Source organism: Mesocricetus auratus, unplaced genomic scaffold (genome assembly GCF_017639785.1).
Source record: "Mesocricetus auratus isolate SY011 unplaced genomic scaffold, BCM_Maur_2.0 Super-Scaffold_100011, whole genome shotgun sequence".
Taxonomy (NCBI): Eukaryota; Metazoa; Chordata; class Mammalia; order Rodentia; family Cricetidae; genus Mesocricetus; species Mesocricetus auratus.
The window spans coordinates 84,060,678-84,080,292 of NW_024429195.1; the positions used below are offsets into that span (position 1 = coordinate 84,060,678).

General features: G+C 46.5%; 1 long non-coding RNA gene across 1 annotated transcript; it reads left to right on the forward strand.

Moving 5' to 3' along the window:
• Window positions 1–2,403: 2,403 nt before the first annotated feature.
• LOC110343475 lies at window positions 2,404–18,026 on the forward strand. Its single transcript, XR_002385766.2, has 4 exons — window positions 2,404–2,451; window positions 4,651–4,759; window positions 6,315–6,530; window positions 17,627–18,026. It is a non-coding gene; the product is annotated as an uncharacterized LOC110343475 (long non-coding RNA).
• Window positions 18,027–19,615: the final 1,589 nt, after the last annotated feature.

Consider the following 19,615-nt stretch of genomic DNA (forward strand, 5'->3'; position numbering starts at 1 on the left):
CTCTTTTTTTTTTTTTTTGTATGTTTGTTTCTGTTTTGTTTTTTGAGACAGGGTTTCTCAATGTATCCCTGACTATCCTGGAACTAGTGCTGTAGACCAGGCTGGTGTCACACTCATGGAGATCTGCCTGCCTCTGCCTCCCAAGTGCTGGAATCAAAGGCTCGTGCCACCACTGCCTGGCCCTGGGATGCTGTACCCACCTCCCCAGTACTGGAATTGCGGGCAATGTGGCCATGCCTGGGTTCCCACAAGGGTGCTGGGGGCAGAAACCGGTCCCTGTGCTTGTGCAGCAAGCACTTTCCTCACTGAACATCTCCCTAGCACCACCAGAACGTGCTGTTATGGAGCAGCTGCCACGAGGTGAAGCGCGAATTCTAATTGGTCTTAAATAATAAAAGCCTGGAGTTGAATATCGGGGTTAATGCTGAAAGATCAGAGAAGTGAAGGAGACAGCCACTAGAGAGACTTCTTACCTCTACCGAATCCTCAGACCAAAGGCAGGAGATCCTGTCTCCACCTACCTTATATTCTTGTCTTCACCTCCCAGTGCTGGAAATAAAGGTGTGTGCCTCACAAGTCCTGGGATCAAAGGTGTGTGCCACCATTGCCGGGTCTCTATGGCTAACTAGTGGCTAGCTCTGCCCTCTGATCTTCAGGCCAGCTTTATTTGTTAGAGCACAAACAAAATATCACCATAGCAAGGCAGGCACTGTCATAGACACTGGGGATATGAGATGATCAAGGTCTCTGGCTGCAGGGAGTTTTACTGTGTAGGAGGGGAAACAGGTACATTCATAAATGCGTGCATGTGATGACTTTAGGCTAAATACGTGCATGTAATGACTTTAGGCGGCAGTGGGTGCTATGGGAAGGGGGAGGGGGAGTGCAGTGAAGAGGTGGGTGGGTGTGAAGTCTCTCAGTGGTCAGCACCATTTCACCCTCCAGTGCTCTGCTCTGGGGTGCTGAGGAAAAGACCCTGCTATGTGTATTTCCCCCTTGCTGAGGGCTTCCTGCTTCCAAGTGTTGGGGGGATGGGCGACTTCGGGGCTAGAGAGAGGAGGACCTGCTCCAAGGAACAGTTCATCACCTCAGCAGTGCCGCTAGCTTCTCCTCCTTCTTCCCGCTTGCCCCAGCCACCTCCGTGTGCCTTTCGGCACACATGCCTAGTAGCCAGCCATGCTCGCGGTGTGAGGCCTGCATCTGAGCTGTGCAGGCCTCCACAACGGGCTTTAGCTGCTGGAGGAATGAAGATTTGTTGGGATGGGGATGGCGGAAGTAGAGGGGGGATGGAAGTAACCGTGTAAGAAGGCCTGCTTGGTCTGTGTACTTTCTGCCTGGCACAGCCACTTTCTCAGACACACAGAGATGGTTTCTGTGGAACTTTCCCCCACTGTGGAGATGCTCTACAATCTGTGCTTCCCATAGGCTCAACATCCATATGCCTGCTGATGCTAGAAACGTGGCCAAGTGAAACCAAAGAACAACCCAGGATTTAATTTCACTTTAATTAAATACTTGAATTTAATAACCAGAGTTGACCCAACATGAGCCAATGTCATTAGAGTGTGATTTTAAGTGCTTGCACACTTGGGGGCTGTGGAAAAAGTATAGTTAATTTGAGAACAATGGGGACCTGCTGGAAAAACTCACTATTGGCAAATGCAGAGCAGAACCCCCGTCCTCAGTCTCTGTGGTTTCTGTATTGTATGGACACTGGCTTACCACGCACACACACGCTCTGCTACATTTCTGCATATCACAGCCTCTTGAGTTTTCTCTCCTCTTCTAGTCACTCATCTCAGTCTCTACAGCCCCTCCCCATTGGCTAAGTTTAGAAGAAAGCTTTTTAGAGTTTCTGAAAGATACTCGTTATGACTCTTGTTCTCAGCCTGCCAATATCTTCTACTCTGACCACGTGCCCTGGTGCTGCCTCATGAATTCTGTCAGTCTGTGGTGTGTGCTTCTCCACATGCTTGTGAGTGGGCGAAGAGTCAAGAGGTAGATAGCTGAATTTCTACCACCTCATCTACCAGTCTATTTAAGTAGTCTGATCTCTTTTGGGATGCTGGGAACAGTTGTCACCTGCTCTCTTGGGGTGGTGGATGTAATAGATACCTTTTCCCTCCAAGGGGCCCATCCTCCACATGGTTGTCCATCCACTACGTGATGGGGCATTTGGTACAGTTTTCCAGTTTTCATCTTTATTCTGGAAGTTAATTAATGAATGAGATGGCTTGGAACTGTGTCTTGAGTTTTCTAGAAGAAGAAAAAGAATTAGAACATTTTAGATAGGGCAGCTTGACAAAAGTTCAGAGGTAAGAAATAGTATGTATGGGGAGTGGAGGTAGACTTAAAAAGGTCGATGGCTGCATTTCATATCACTGTGTTCATTTCTGTTCCTATAGGACTCACCATCCACTTTTTGTTCATCTTACAGGAATGAGAGAAATGGTAAGTGTATCACAAAACGATGGATTTTTATATAGTGATAAGCCTGAAAATTCCCCACCCACCTTGTTACTGTTTCCATGTCCCCAGGTCTCCCTAACAAAGCAAAAGAGACCCACAGAGATGGGTGTGTCTGCTCCCAGACTTCCCTGGGGCATGAACTTCAGAGGTTGTGTGCATGCTCTGCCCTTAGCTGATGACAAAATCGGCTGTGAGAAGACATCGGTTTGCTCGCAAAAACATCAGAGAGCAATTATAGAAAGCATCATCCCAGTCACATGTCATTACTCAAGAGCTATCAGTGAGGGTGGGGTGGGACTCCACCGGTACAGTGTTTGCCTAGCATGCATGTTCAGTCTCCAAACAGTATAAGCCAGGCAATACATGTCTATAATCTCATCACTAGTTAAGACAGGCAAAAAGATCAGAAATCCAAATTTTTTCTGAGCTACATGGCAGAGTTTGAGGCCTGCCTGGGCTACATGCCACCCTGTCTCAGAAGCCAACTAACAAATCATCAGCCCCCAGTGCCCTTAAGTAGTCAGAAATTCTCACATGAATTTTGAGACTTGTATTTATCGGAAAACCACAAATTCTGCTTTATATGTCAGAAAATATTTGCTAGTTAGTATGACTGAGGGACAAATCACCCTCAAAACAATGATGTAAACAACCTTTGATTATGTGCAGACATTCTTATATGTGAGAAATCTGAGCAAGAGTCAGCAGGGAAGGGTTTTGTCACTGTCCTACAATGTCTGGGCCTCAGTGCGTAGACTAACAGGCAGATGACATGATGCTGAGTTCTGATACTTGTGTGTCTGCTTGGTGCTGGGGAGACACAGCGTTTGTCTCTCCATATGACATCTTCACGCAGCCTCTCTTGTCCAGTGATTCCCCGTACACTTGTGCTGAGAAAGCAAGCCAGATAACAGAATCACCACCACTCTCGTCTGTTATGTGAGTCTGTCATTAGCGCCCATATCCACAAGAAGAATGTGTCCCCAACTTCGGTGGAAAGAAGGTTGGAGAATGTGTAACCTCTGTAAAAACTACTGTAAGCCATACTATACTTTAAGGCTCCTAAACTGTGGCACTACCATGATAAACACACATGGAGGCATTGACCTCCCAAATCTCGGCTCATCAGTTAGGATTCCGTTCAGATATCACCCATACCGTAACCTCCAGGAGACCCACATTTAGAGTAGTTCTGCCCTTCTCTGTACTCCTGTGGACCTCTGCTTCAACTTTCCTGTCTTGAATATATATTTATTGGATGGATAAATAGACCAGAACAATAAAATGTCAGTGTGAAAGTGACCTTGTGTAGCTTGTTTGTGAGCTCGTTTATTTCTATTCATGGCTATCCCTCCTGTGGACTTGTAGCATCTGGAAGGCAGGGACCAAATCTGACCTACCTCTGAATCTCCCCGTCTGCCTCTGTCTTCCATCACTGCTTCTGTTGGAGTCTTTGAAAGAATGTCAGTTAAGTGAAGGCGGCCTTCCCCAACACACACACACACACACACACACACACACACACACACACACAATCAGACCCTTAATCAATCAGGTAATATTTGATGAGGTTGCAGGTTGGAACAATTGTGAGACATAGTCCCCAAGTTCTGAAAGAATGTAACATGTTCTTAAGCCCTGGGATGCTGAAGATCAGAATTACAGGTCTGTGTCGTGGCTGCCTCTTACATCAGTGGGAGGAAGTACCCAGCTAAGGGCTCATTTCTGGTCCTGCTTCTGTGGGATGCAGCTCATCGTGGAGGGGATGCTTGGCAGCAGGAGCCTGAGCATCCAGGCCCAGAAAGTAGAGAGATGAATTCGGTGCTTAGTCCAGGGTCGCAGCCTGTGGGGTGCTGCCGCCCCCACTTGTGTAGGTGTTCCTCGGGTAGAAATTTCTGAAAGCACCCTCCCAGATACGTTCAGAATTATCTTCTACAATATTCCAAATTCAGTCAGGTTGACAATCGAGATTAACCACGACAGTTTAGAAGTTAAATATCTGCAAAGATCCACGGGTTGGTGGTGCTGTTCCTAGCAGGGTGCGGTTGGGAGGTTGGTAGGTCACTGTGGCACATGTCTTCAAAGAAGACTTTTGATCCTAGACCATCTTCTATTAAAAAGAAGATTTATCTTACGTATTGTATTTTGATGTGCCTGAGTGTCTATATGTGTACCATGCAGATACTTGGAGGCCAGGAGAGTGTGCCGGATCCATACAACTGGAGTCCAGATGGCTGTGAGCTGCCTAACATGGGCTCTAGGAAGTGAACCTAGGTCTTCCATATGAGCAGTAAGTGCGTGTGAGTGCGGAGCCATCCCTCTAGCCCTCCACATATTCCTTGGTTTCTTGACTCATGATGTAAACGATTTGATTTGCCATGTGCTCCCCCCGTAGTGTCCTGCCTCACCAGAGGTCTAAGACAGGGTCCTACCAGCCACAAATCAAAATAACCCTTTTGTTTTAAAGGTAATTGTCTCTAGCATTTCATTACGGCCATGAGAAGCTGGCTAGCATACCTTCTGACTAGCCAAATTTTTGTTCTTGTTCAATAAAACCCTGATGTTCTTTGTGCACACGTATCTGGGAAGAGCTAGAGAGACAGCCCTGCTCTAGCCATCCTTTCTAGCCCCTCCCCATCTCTTCTGCTTTCTAGGACACTTCAAATGGGTTAACAAAGATGGTTGTGTTCCTAGACAACAAGAAAACGGTTAGGGCTAGCGGTTGGCTCAAGGGGTTAAAAGCGCTTGCCACACAAGCCTGATTCCCGGAGCCCTATGAAAAACCAGATGTGGTAGGTCACATCTGTAATCCCGGCACTTCTGCAGCGAGATGGGGTATGCTGTGCACCACAAACATGAGAAACGGTGCTTTAATGAGATGGGGGCGAGAACCGACTCTCAAGTCACAGGGCACGGCATGAACATACCCCAAACAAGCAAATAAGTAAGTTAAAAAGCAGCACACTATTTGTGGGTTTGAAAGAAGTGACTTTTTAGGGGCCTTTAAAACACACCTTGGCCACACAGAAGGATCTTAAGGCCTCTTAAGTCACTCTTAAGCACGACTGTCTTCAAAATCCCAAACAGGATAAATAAAATACGATGCTGGCAACTGAACAAACCAAGTACTATGAATATGTTTTGTTTAAGATTTTTATAAAAATTATGTTTTGGTCAGAGTCTCCCTCCATAGACTAAGGCTGCCTTGTAATTACTATGTAGCCCAGGCTGGCCTCAAATTCACACCTGTCCTCCTGGTGATAAGCAGCAGCATGGATGTGTAAGCTGAATAAATCCTTTCCTTCCCAACTTTTATTCATGGTGCTCTGTTGCAGCAATAGAAACCCTCAGAAAGACACGTTGGTACCTGGAGAGGGGTGTTACTGTGACAGGCCTGACCATTTTGGGGGGGGGGATTTTGGAAGAAATCTGGAACTTGGGGCTCGAAGAGCCTGTGAGTGTTGAGAGCTCAGTGGGATGTTCTATCAGAGCTTGGCAGGTAACAATGTTGAAAGCAGAACCAAAGATGGGGCCTGGCCTGCAACGCTTCAGAGGGAAGCTTAAAGACTCTACCAGGGCTGTTTGCTATTTTGAATTAAGATTCTGTTATTCTGGTCAGCTGGGGCTGAAGAGTCAGAGACCAGCACCATTGAAGTGAAACCTTTGTGTTACTGGGACAATTGGTGCTGGTTAGCAGGAGCTGAGACCAGAGTCTTCTGTGAAGTGTTTCCCAGGAGCACAGAAAAGATGTGTTCCAGAGGTGGCCAAGGCAACACCTCATGTTGATAGTAGGGTTGGTAACATGTAAGGGTCATCCAGGTTTTAATGGTTTTGAATTCATGCAGAGAAGCTGAGGCTTGGCACCATGATGAGAGCCTATGAGAGCTATTGGTGTAGGTGCAGCCCAATCGCAGCAGAAGCCCCCAGATGGAGATGCCAGTGTCGGGGGGTGACCACCAAGGACAGCAGCAGCAGTGGAGAGCGGCCAGCCTGAGCCCAGAGGACGGCTGTGTGTGCTGCTGGAGAAGCGGCCCACGCCCTTTGGAAGAGTCCAGAAGACGGTGAGTGGACCCCAGACATTGGTTGGTTGGAGTGTGGTTTTGCTTTGATTTGATTGTGACTGTGCCTTGATGCTTCACTCTTGAAGTAAGAAAGCATTTGGTTACATTGTGACTGTGCCTTGATGCTTCACTCTTGAAGTAAGAAAGCATTTGGTTACATTGTGACTGTGCCTTGATGTTTCACTCTTGAAGTAAGAAAGCATTTGGTTACATTGTGACTGTGCCTTGATGTTTCACTCTTAAAGTAAGAAAGCATTTGGTTAATTTTTTTTTTTTGGAGCCCACAATGGAGAGACTTTGAATTTTAAAAGACTTTGGATTTTAAAAGAGATTGGCTATCTTAGAGACTGAAATTTTAATGTGTTTGAATTTGTAAAGTCTGTAGGACTTTCAAAATTACTTATGTTTTTAATGTGAGATCTTGGGGATGCATAAGAAAGGAAGGGTTGTGGCTTAATAGTGATGTGCTTGTGTGTCAAGTTAACAAGGGGTCTTTTTACTGGCTGGTTTTATGTCAACTAGACACAAGCTAGAGTCTTCAGAGAGGCAGGAGTCTCCATAAGATCCAGCTGTAAGGCATTTTCTGAATCAGTGATCAATAAGGGAAGGCCCAGCCCACTGTGGGTAGTTCCATCCCTGGGTTTGCAGTCCTAGGTTCTCTAAGAAAGCAGGCTGAGCAAGCCATGGGGAGCAAGCCAGTAAGCAGCACCCTCCATAGCCTCTGCATCAGCTCCTGCCTTCAATTTCTGCCCTGCTTTCGTTCCTGTCCTGACTTCCTTTGGTGATAAACAGAGATATGGAAGTGTAAGCCAAATAAACCCTCCCCTCCCCCAGTTTGCTTTTTGGCCATGGTGTTTTGTTGTGGCAACAGAAACACTCAGACAGACAGGAAGGCTAGTTTAGGGAAAGGAAAGTGATAAAGTAGCTGAGGAATTGGGGAGAACATTTACTAATGGCTCCTTGACCCCACCTGTCACTCTTAAGACCCATGTATATTTGATTCGTTTTTATAACCCTGATTCCAGATTCAGACTTTCTATGGCCCAGTGTCCCCAGATTGGACACTAACTTGAAAGCGGAGACAAATATCCTGATGATGGCATGGATGCTCCCCCAGACATTTCTTGGGAATGAACCTTTTCCAGAACTTTCTTTCTATGGCTGAGCCCTCACACGTGTCCCCGAGCCTTAAAACCCTGCCTGGCAATTGTCCGCCCATTCTCTCTTGCAGATACACGTCCACTGCTCACAGGTGCTGGGACGCCTCCACCATCATGAGCCATAAAACAGCTATGGTCTATGTCAGGCGATCCCTGGTGCTCCTGCCATGGTCTATTCCAGGCGATCCCTGGTGCTCCCGCCCTGGTCTATGCCAGGCTATCCCTGGTGCTCCCGCCCTGGTCTATGCCAGGCTATCCCTGGTGCTCCTGCCCTGGTCTATGCCAGGCTATCCCTGGTGCTCCCGCCATGGACTATGTCAGGTGATCCCTGGTGCTCCCACCCTGGTCTATGTCAGGCTATCCCTGGTGCTCCTGCCCTGGTCTATTCTAGGCTATCCCTGGTGCTCCCATCTTGGTCTATTCCAGGCTATCCCTGGTGCTCCTGCCCTGGTCTATTCCAGGCTATCCCTGGTGCTTCTGCCCTGGTCTATGTCAGGTGATCCCTGGTGCTCCCGCCCTGGTCTGTGCCAAAAGATCCCTCGTGCTCCCACCTTGTGTGGAGCAGCGTCAAGCCTGACCTTGCATCCACTTCTATTTGCCCATTCTCAGAGCCTCATGAGGCCTCCTTTAACTTCCCATACAATGTGGCTCCCCTAGAGGTAATTCCATCATCCCATCAATGCCTGGCCCAATAGCATTTGTGTTAATCGTATTACTAAGCAGAAAGGATTTTGGAGAACTACATATGCATGCATATTAAATATATACATGTACAGTGAGGGGTGTGGCTAGGGAGGCAACTCCGTGGCAGAGTGTTTGCCCTGTATGCACAAAGCCCTGGGTTTGATCAGAAGGACTTCCGGGTCACATACACTTTCAATTCAAGGGATTGACAGGAGAACGAAAGCCAGTTTGTCCGGAAGATGTTTGGAGCCTTCCAGGATCAGAAGCAAAGATGGCATTTGTGTGAATGTATCCTCTCTTGACTCGGGGACAAGACAGTACCGTTCAAGTTATTGTAAATCCATTCAGAGCTGGGCAGTGGTAGAGGGCTTGTTTATCAAGAGCAGAGCCCTGGATTTAATCTCCAGCAGCACACAGACAGACAGACAGACAGACAGACACACACACACACACACACGGTGGGGGGTATTTACTGAACACCCCCTAGGTGCTCAGTATCTTGAGGGGTTTGCATCCAGAGACTCCAACAGTGAACAGAAGAGGCCATGACTTGGCCTTAAGAAGTTTAGATTTTGAAAGCCAGGTGTGAAGGTGCACACCTTTAATCCCAGCACTAAGGAGGCAGAGGCAGGTGGACCTCTGTGTGTTCCAGGTCAGCCAGAGATGTTATACAGAGAAACCCTGTCTGGAATAACAGTAAGTAGAAAAATAAGTAAATTAATTAGCTAAAATGAAGATTTTCATAGAGGATGCACACAGCATAGAAAAAAAGAAAGACGTGATTTCACGTCCCTCAAGTGCCATGATGAAATCAACACAGAACAAGCTGGAGAAGGGTATAGGGGCCATTTGAGGAAGCCCGGCCAGGCAAGACCTCAGTTTAAGAGTTGCTTAAAAGGGAGCAGAACTCCCATCATGCCAAGGGTGTACACAGAAATAGTAAGTGCCAAGACCCTGAGGGGGAACAGACATGAGGCTAGGGGTATGGTTTAGTCAGTAAGGTGACTGCTGTACAAGCATGTGGACCTGGGTTTGAATCCCCAACACCCATGTGAAAAGTGGGGCCTGGCAGTCCAGGTATATAGCTGTAACTCTGGCATTGGTGTGTGAGTGTGAGTGTGTGTGAGTGTGTGTGAGTGTGAGAGTGAGTGTGAGTGAGTGTGTGAGTGAGTGTGTGAGTGAGTGTGAGTGTGTGAGTATGTGTGTGTGAGTGAGTGTGTGAGTGTGTATGTGTGAGTGTGTGAGTGTGTGAGTATGTGTGAGTGTGAGTGAGTGTGAGTGAGTGTGAGTGAGTGTGAGTGTGTGAAGACCAGAGGATCCCTGGATCTCAGTGGCCATTCAGTCTATGAATCAGTGAGTTGCAGATTCAGTGAGTGACTGTTTCAAAAAATAAGGTGACAGAGGAGGACACACATGTGCACACACACGGGCATGAGCACACAACATACACACATACACACAATAATAACAATAGTAGTGAGGGCAGAGCATGTTTGTGAACATCAGCTGCACGCTGCCCCTTTGAGTCCTGTCCTGGGTTCCTCTCTCATGCTGGAGGATGAAAAGGCTGCACATAACTGAATGGGATAGGAGGAAGAGCACAGGGTCATCAAAGGCCACCAGAAGACCTCTGGATGAAACCAGAGACACTGGCACCCTGTGACTACTCCTCCTTGCCAAGAAAACATGTAACCAGGGGATGAAGGAAGGCGTGCCAAGATGGCTGTCTTAGTGCCGTCAGGTGCTTTGGGCTCCAAGAGACAGGCAGGCAGCTTACACAGTCAAGAACAGGAAGTCTCTTGCTGTCGGCTTGCTCACACAGTTAGACAGGAACAGCTTTGTAGAACTCTACGGCCTATTCAGCTCCTTAGCAGGCATTTACTAAAAGATGAGGCCCACTGTAGAGGTGCCTTCACAATGGAACATGGCTGGAAACTGCAACCCAAGTCCACCGTTCCTTGCTTGTCAGAGTAGTAACAAACAGCGGGTTCATATGTTCAAATGATTGCTAGGCTTGACCAAGCAAGTTATTTGCTGAAAATTGGGTTGTGTGGTTCTGCTCACTAGTTTCACCCTCTGGACTGTCTTAGCCAACAGCAGTTCTCAGTGCACCCTTTCACATCTGGGAAAAGAGAAAACATGTGGCCACCTTCCCTTGGGTCTATGGGTGCTGCCTGTACCCTGGTGTCTGCTCATTAGTTCTTGTGTGTAGTCTTGTGGGCACTGTGGAAGACATCAGGGAAGAAATAGTGCCTGGAAGACAACAGTGTCCTCCAGTACAGTGAGGAGGGCTCCTGAGTGTCACCTGCTTTCCCTGTTGCTGTGATAAAACATCATTGACAAAGCAACTCATGGGAGAAAGGGATCATTTGCATTCACAGTTCAAGGTTCATCTCATCATGGTGGGGAAGCCAAGGCAGAAGGGGCTTGAAGTAGGTGGTCACATGACTTCTACAGTCAGAAACAGAGAAGGGTGACTATGTGTTGCTACCCAGTTCCCTGTCTCCATTTTATACAGTGCAGGACCCCAGTCAGGGAATGGGCCTGCCCACAAGAAGGGTGTCTTCCTGCATCGGTGGGGGGGGGCAGGTGATTCCAGATCCTGTTGTGTTGACCTAAATAGTCTTTACCTTCAAATGTCGTATATGAGACATTCCATGTATATGACAAGGTTGTTGGAAAAAGAAAAATTCCATGTGAGGAGAATTGAAACACACACACACACACAGAGACACACACACAGACACACACACAGACACAGACACACACACACAGACACACACACACACACAGACACACACACAGACACAGACACACACACAAACAGACACACACACAGACACACACACAGACACACACACACAGACACAGATACACACACACACACAGACAGACACACAGACAGACACACAGACAGACACACACACAGACACACACACAGACACACACAGGCACACACACAGACACACACAGACACACACAGGCACACACACAGACACACACAGGCACACACACACAGACACACACACAGACACCCACACAGACATAGACACACACACACACACACACACACATACACACACTCTTCAGAGAGGAAAGGAAAGGTAGGGCTGTGCATGCTTAGCGGGAAGGAGTTCATTTGCAGCCATGGGATGGAGTGGGTGGTCTGATACTCAAGTCGAGCAGAGGGCAGGTATTGGGATTTAGCCATTTAGAGTGCCATTGTGTCCTGGAGAACAGAATGTTATGGAGCTAAAACGCTGAGCCTGGAAAGCTAGATTGTGGCTTCAAGGAGGCCCCTTTTGTCGCTGGTGATGAGTTTTCATCAAGGAGAGTGAGATTTGTTGATCACTCTCAGAAGCCAGGACTGTTGATCACTCTCAGAAGCTAGGTACTGTGCAGTACCTAGTAGTGACCACCAGGTGGGGCAAGTGTGTCAAGGCAGCTTGGTTGTTGGCTGCTTGTGGACCCAGGATGGGTGGGAGGAGACCCAGTCAGTGCTGTTTTCACCAGCTAGAAGCCTCTCAGACAGGTGTTCAAAACTCTGGAAAGAACTGTGATGGTTTTAAAAATTCCCTTACACAAGGCTGGAATGTGTTTGGTGGTGCCGCGGTCAGTGGTGTGTGTACTGTGTAAGAGCAAAGACCCGAGTTGCCGCTTTCAGGAGCCATGTGAAAAGTCAAGCATAGAGGCAGGTGCTGGTAGCCTGCACATTGTTGGAGAACAGATGCCTGGAGTCCGCGGCCTGTGTGGTGGTGGTTTGAATGAGGCATGTCCGTCGTGAGCGTGCGGATTCGAACACTTGGCCCCGTTGGTGGTGTGTTCAGTGGTGCCGTCTTGCTGGAGGGAGCACATTGCTGGGTCCCACCCGACTTCTAGCTCTTCATGTCTGCTCCATGCTTGCTGTTGAACACGAGGGCTCTCAGCTTCCCGCTGCTGCTGTGGTGCTGCTGCTTGCTGTCATGGTGGACTCCTATTCCTCTGGAACCTTAAGTCAAAACCCACTGTTTCTTCCATAAGTCCCTTCTGGGCACAGAAAAGAAACTAATGCCCTCCCTCTGTCTCAACGGATGAAGGTGCAGGGTGATGGAGACAATGCCTGATGTCAACCATAGGCCTTCTCTGCATGCACCCGTGTGTGCGTGCGCGCGTGTGCCCACCACACACACTGTTATAACACAAGCTGGAAAACCACCTTCAAAACTCCATGAACAGAGGACCAATGTCAATAATCTGAAGGAATTTATGCTACGCAGAGAGCAGCCAGTATAGACCTGTATTTGTACACATGAAGAATGTCCAAGTTGAAAAGGTAAGTTGTGGAATAGTCTATATGTGTGACCTTTACTGTGTAACTGACCAGAAAGGTAAATATATTATATATCAGTGGGAGCTGCAAGGGAGGATTTGGGGACTGTTGATTGTGTTATGTACATTTTAGTCCATTCGAGATACTAAAACAAAATACCATAGAGTAGGGTGGCTTACAAACAACAAAAATTCACTTCTCATAGTTCTTGAGTCTGGAAAGTCAAAAATCAAGCTGCTAGCATCTTGTGTCCAATGAGGGCTATCTTCTGCTTTATACTGAATGCCTTCTTGCTGTATGTTTTCCTAGCAGAAGGGGCATGTCCTATATCTGAGTTTCTATAATAAGGTTGTTGTATTAGTTTTTCATCACTGTAACAGATACAAAGATAGCCCACGTATACAGAGAACACTGTGGGGAGCTGGAGAGATGGCATCTCAGCACACACTGACTTTCTCTGCAGACCCCTCTGTGTCCTCTGTTGTCCAACCTCCTGACTTGCAGATGGAAGGTGTCCTGTAGGTTGGTGGGTAGTTAGGGCCTCGAGATTGATGCAGTCAAATGCTGTGTATGTGTCATGCAAAGCAACGAGAAGAACCTTGGCAGCTGCCTCCAAAGAGAAACTTTGGAGGGAAAATATGAGGCATGTGAGGTGAACATATAGCTTGAGAAAATAACTCTGATGTCTGCATGAAAAGCCCTGAATTTTTAAGGGGCCTCTGATGTCAGTGAGGAAGTGTCTACATTGGGTTGGCAGATGGGCATGTCTGTCGGGCATTGTCTTAGTTAAGCCAATTGGTTGTGGGATGACCCAGCCCACTGTGGGCAACACCATTCCCTAGCAGAGCCTACTGAATTGAGTAAGGGTAGAAACGGAACTGAGCGAGCAAGCATGTGTGTATCCCCGCATTTCTCTCTCTCTGCTCTTGACTGTGGATGTGCCGTGACCAGCTGCCTGAAGTTCCTATGACTTTGACTTCTCTATGACAGATTCCAACCTGGGATTGTGAATTAAGTAAATCCTTTCTCCCCTAAGTTGCATTTTGGTCAGAGTATTTTATCACAGCCCCCAGAAATGAAACAGGAAAATAATGGAGGATGTCTTTCTGTCTGCTGTAAATATGTTTCTCTTATTGGTTGATGAATAAAGCTGTTCTGACCAATGGACAGGCAGGATGTAGCCAGGCAGGAAGCACAGGCAGGGCTACCAGGCTAGGAGAAGGCTGGAACACAGAAGAGTCACCAAGAGCCGCCATGTAGCCACCACAGGAGTAACATGCCAGAGCATTATGGGTAAGCCACAGCCTCATGGTAATACATAGTTTAATAGAAATGGGTTAATAATTAAGAGAGAGCTAGCCAATAAGAAGCCTGAGCCATCGACCAAACAGTTTATAATCAATAGAAGCCTCTGTGTGTTTACTGGGACTAAAGGGCCACGGGACCTGACTGGAAAGAAACTCCGTCTTCAGGAAAAAGCCCAGACCTACAGGTCATTCCAGCCCCATGAATCCTAGGGTCTTTTGTCCCTGCTTCTATTACAGCACCCGTGATTGTGGGGGTTACTTCTTGCATGAACTGTGAGTTTTCAGGGGACTTAAAGATTAAGGTATTACTTGTTTTTGCCCTTGTTTTCTGTTTGCCATCATAGAAATGTGATATTCAAGTGTAGCACACACACATACACACACACATACACACTGTAGTTTGAAAGTTGAATGTTCACACACACACATTGTAGTTTGAAAGTTGAATGTTTACACACACACACTGTAGTTTGAAAGTTGAATGTTTACACACACACTGTAGTTTGAAAGTTGAATGTTTACACACACATACACACACTGTAGTTTGAAAGTTGAATGTTTACACACACACACATTGTAGTTTGAAAGTTGAATGTTTACACACACACTGTAGTTTGGAAGTTGAATGTTTACACACACACACACAGTAGTTTGAAAGTTGAATGTTCACATACACACACTGTAGTTTGAAAGTTGAATGTTCACACACACACACTGTAGTTTGGAAGGTGAATGTTTACACACACATACACACACTGTAGTTTGAAAGTTGAATGTTCACACACACACATTGTAGTTTGAAAGTTGAATGTTTACACACACACACACACTGTAGTTTGAAAGTTGAATGTTTACACACACACAGTAGTTTGAAAGTTGAATGTTCACATACACACACTGTAGTTTGAAAGTTGAATGTTTACACACACATACACACACTGTAGTTTGAAAGTTGAATGTTTACACACACACACTGTAGTTTGAAAGTTGAATGTTTACACACACACACTGTAGTTTGGAAGTTGAATGTTTACACACACATACACACACTGTAGTTTGAAAGTTGAATGTTTACACACACATTGTAGTTTGGAAGTTGAATGTTTACACACACACACACTAGTTTGGAAGTTGAATGTTTACACACACACTGTAGTTTGAAAGTCGAATGTTTACACACACAGTAGTTTGAAAGTTGAATGTTTACACACACACTGTAGTTTGGAAGTCGAATGTTTACACACACACACACACTGTAGTTTGGAAGTTGAATGTTTACTAAGGGCTTTGTCCCTAGGGAGGCACTATTGAGATGCAGTGCAGAATCGTGGAGTTTCATGGGGTCCTGAGTCACTGAGACATGCAGTAAAAAGCCCCCTCCTCACTGTCTTCTTCATGGCTTGAGATGCGGCCCTTTCTCACCCGTATCTACCACCACTCCCACTAGACACCAGGGGCCTAGGCCAGTGGAGTGAAGCCTTCAAAATCATGAGCTAAGCAAACAACTTCCCTTTATTAAATTGGTTGCTAAGGTATTTCATTTCAGTGACACAAAGTCAACAAAATGAAAACAGATAAAAAATGTTTACTCTCCATAAACACAAGGGCCTTGTAAGAGGAGAGGATTCTGCTGCAGTGAAAGACCCGTTTGCCCAGCTGGGCACCTGGAAAGCTCCAGGGCTGTCATCAGAGCCCACAGAACACTGGCGTGGGCCTACTGGTGTGCCCATGTGTTCGTGTAAAGCAGTGGGCGGGAGAGACCAGGCAAATCAGCTAAAGTAAGAACACATTCCCCAGCACCAGTGCCACAGAGTTTGCTTTGGTTTGGTTTTCACAAGGGTGTCTAAGTTCTCTCTGGCGCTGTCTGAGTTTCTCCTCAGCTCCCCAACATCTCTGATGATAGCCGCTTACTCAGGCTGCCTTCTAAGTGGGGCATGAGGGTGTCCATGGAAACTAAGGAAGGCCTGCTGTCCCATCTGGACCAGAGGAAAGCGGACCATCTCAGTGTACAGGTTCATGGAGTCTGAATTGGCTGGGAGAGTAAACTTCAGATAACACGTTTCCAAACAACTTATGGGGATCTTGGGTAAGGCCTAAAGTTTCCTCAGGGCACTGATTTCGAAATTTCTAGTGTGTTTTATCTTGTGATGTGGCGAGACTGCAGCTGATCTCTAGGTTGCAATAGGAAGGAAAGAAAAAGAGAAGAGAGAGGAAAAGGTAGCTTGCCCTCCCCCAGGCTCTCGGAAAGGGTCTGGGTACATCTTGTTTATTACACCTCACTTTACTGTACTCTTAAGATGTTCACAATTTCAAAAAGAATTGTTTTTACTTTTTATTAGCATATTAATTATACACATTAATGACATTCACTGTGGCATTTCTACACGTGCATGCAGTGTGTGCTAATGAAATCATTCTCCTCTCAACCTCTTTTTCCACAAAGGTGTAGATGTGGTGTGTGGGGGCATTTGCGTATGTGTGGACATGTGTGAGTACATGCACATGTGTATGCATGCATGTGGAGGGTTAAGGTTGATGTCTGGAGTCGTCCTTGACCATTCTTTCACCTCGTTCACTGAGGCAAGAGGTCTTACTCAAACCTAGAGCTTACTGGTGGCGAGCCTTGCTAGCCAGCTTGCTGTGGGGACTCCTAACTCATTTAGGAAAACAACGATAGTAGCTTCTCCTCTAGGGTCTACGACCTAAAGTCATGCATGGGCTTTGACCTCATTTACACCATCAGACACAAATCCCCTCCTGTGGGATGGCCTCAAATACAATCAGAGAGCAGTTGTTTATGCCCGTAACAGTAGGCACACCTCACCTGGCAGATCGTAGTATTGTGTACATGTTGTGTACACAGTCAGGTAAGACCGTCAGTGACCTTTACCCCCAGCAGCCTGCTTGTCACTTCCCAGCACCATGGAAGCGGGAGAGCCAGGAGGTAGCCTCCAGCTCACTTACAGCTTGATCCCTTAGTGTCCTGCAGCCACAGTGGGTGGTGTTTCCACAATAGGCTCTTGTTATCTAGTTCTGGACATTCTTCTTCATGACTGAATAATATTTCACTGTGAACACATAGCACATTTTCTTTATCAGCTCATCTACTGAAGGGCACCTAAGGTGATTTTGTGTCTTAGTTATTATGAACACTATCCTGATAGACACAGACATGTAGGCTTCTTATTGGTACGTTGGTTTAGTCAGAGTGGGAAAGCTTGATCATATAATGATCAAGTCGTACGTTTCTGAGAAGCCCCCATACTGTTGTCCACATGGACATTTTTTGGTAGTCATTCTAACAGATGTCATGGAATCTCATTGTGCCTTGGATTTGCATTTCCATGATGACTAACAATAATAAGTATTTTTCATATATTAGTTGCCCATTTGTATTTCTTATTTTGAAAAGCATCAGCTCAGGCAACTGGCTCATTTGGAGGCAGTGTTATCTGGGTTTTGTTGGCAGGCTGGTTATTGTGATTTTACAGGTGAAAGGTATGGGAACCCACAGTCTACCATGGCCGGTCTGCCAACACCATTTTCCCATCAGACTGGGCTCATTTCACTCTGGGTTACACTTGGTTATTCCCATAACATCTCACACTTTTTCATCAATATTGTCATGTTTTGCAGATCTGGGGTCAGAGTCTTTGAAGTTACTATTGTGACTGTCAAAATGCCATCACTGACAGGAGCACAGAAGACATCGTGGAAATGATATCAAAGGATTAGCTGAGTCAAACAAACGAGACAGCACCATTGCCTGCTGTAGAGGTGTCTCTTGTGAAAAGGAAAAGCCACCAAGACTTCCCTGCCATCCGGGCTGTACCCTTAAATGGTGGCCCAAATGAACCCTCCCTTCCTGAAGTTGCTCATGTCAGGTATTTGATCAATAGGATCACACTGCCATGCTATTTGAAGAAATCACCACAGCCAACTCAAGCTTCGTCAACCACCGCCCTGATATGACAGTAGCCACTCTCACTGAGTCAAGATTCCCACCTACAAAGGACTAGGACATGTCAAGGGCTCAGATGAGTCGCAGTGATTGCTTTAGCAATAGTGTGTGCGTTTAAATTGTTGGACACAATACTGTCACACACTTAATGGACTATGGCATGTGGTAAATATAACTTGTATGAACATTGAAACCCAGCACTTCTTTATGAACTCGTACGTGTGTGTCTTGCTCTCATGTATCACGTGTACCGTGTGCATGTCTGCTGTGCACAGAGGCCAGAAGAGGGTGTTGGAGCTCCTGGAACTGTAGTTACAGATAGTGGTGAGCCACCATATGGGTGCTGGGAATTTTTCCCAGGTCCTCAGCAAGAACAATGAGTGCTCCAAACCACCGAGACATCTGCCAAACCCAGAAACTCCTGGTTTAGCATGACAGTCTCTTTACTGCTTTTTTTCCGAAATATCTCTGAGATTCGCCCGTGTGAATTCTGCATGTGAGGAAGGGCAGACAATGGGGACAGTATAACACTATACCCTGCATGTGAGGAAGAGCAGCCAAGGGGGGGGGGAGTATGAAAGTACACACATGGAACAGATATGGACACAAGCGTTCACAGACAAGTGAGAAGTTCTGAAAAAATGAGCTAAGCCTTGAACTAGCCTTGAAGTGTGGGTCTGCTACTCAGATGCTTATTTTTTCAGTGTGTAGTTCTTTATATATACAATTTGATATAGATTGCTTATCTAATTTCTTTTCTTATTGGGAAAGTTGAGATGGAAGGAGGCTTTGACTCTAAAATCAATGAGAGAGAATGGAGGAATCCATCCTAAGGGTACGAGAGAAATGCTCAGTGAATGAGCTCCATTTCTATTAAGTTTATCCGCCACAACTTAGAAAGTGCAGAGAAAAGCAGAAGTGAAGCCTGTAACAGCTTCGCCGCACAAAGAAACCACTGTATGGTTCCAGTTTCCAGCATGGCCTGGTCGGCTTCCCCCTTTTTATGTTGTCTGACATTTGGAATGCAAAATTTAACCCTAGTGTTTCAGTTATTTTACTCACTGACTTGTTTACTGTGGGGGACTTGGGGCACACATGCCAGGGTGTGCATGTGACACTTGGAGGAGAACTCTCAGGAGTTTTCTCTCCCCAACATCCTGGGGATGGAGTTCAGATTGCCAGGCTTGGTGGCAAGCACCTTTATCTCCCGAGCCATCTTGCAGGCCCGAGTCTAAGTTTCCAGTTGGGTAACATGGGCGGGTTTCCATTTTATGATCACTGCGTGTGTTAAATTGGGTTGCTGTGTTACGTTCACTCAGACATTCCCACCTGTTAGACATTTGTCTAGATTCTAATTGTTCGACCCTGTTCTAAACAGTTAAGCGATGAGCAGGTCCATACACAATCCCTTTAATTTTTATTTCTTTAGAGACAGCTTTCAGAAAGGAAGCCATGGATGTAGTCAGTATGAATAGCTGAAGTGGCCCCACATGTCACTAAAAATAATTCAGAAGACAGTTGAAAAGGCCTCCCTGCTCAGCTTCTGCCCCTCCCATCCCCGCCCCTCATTCTTGCTTCTTTTCCAAGGGGAGGAGGAAAAGAAGAGGGATTGGGCACTCCTGGGTCCTCGCTGCCAGCAGGCAGTCACAGGGCACGGAGAAAGA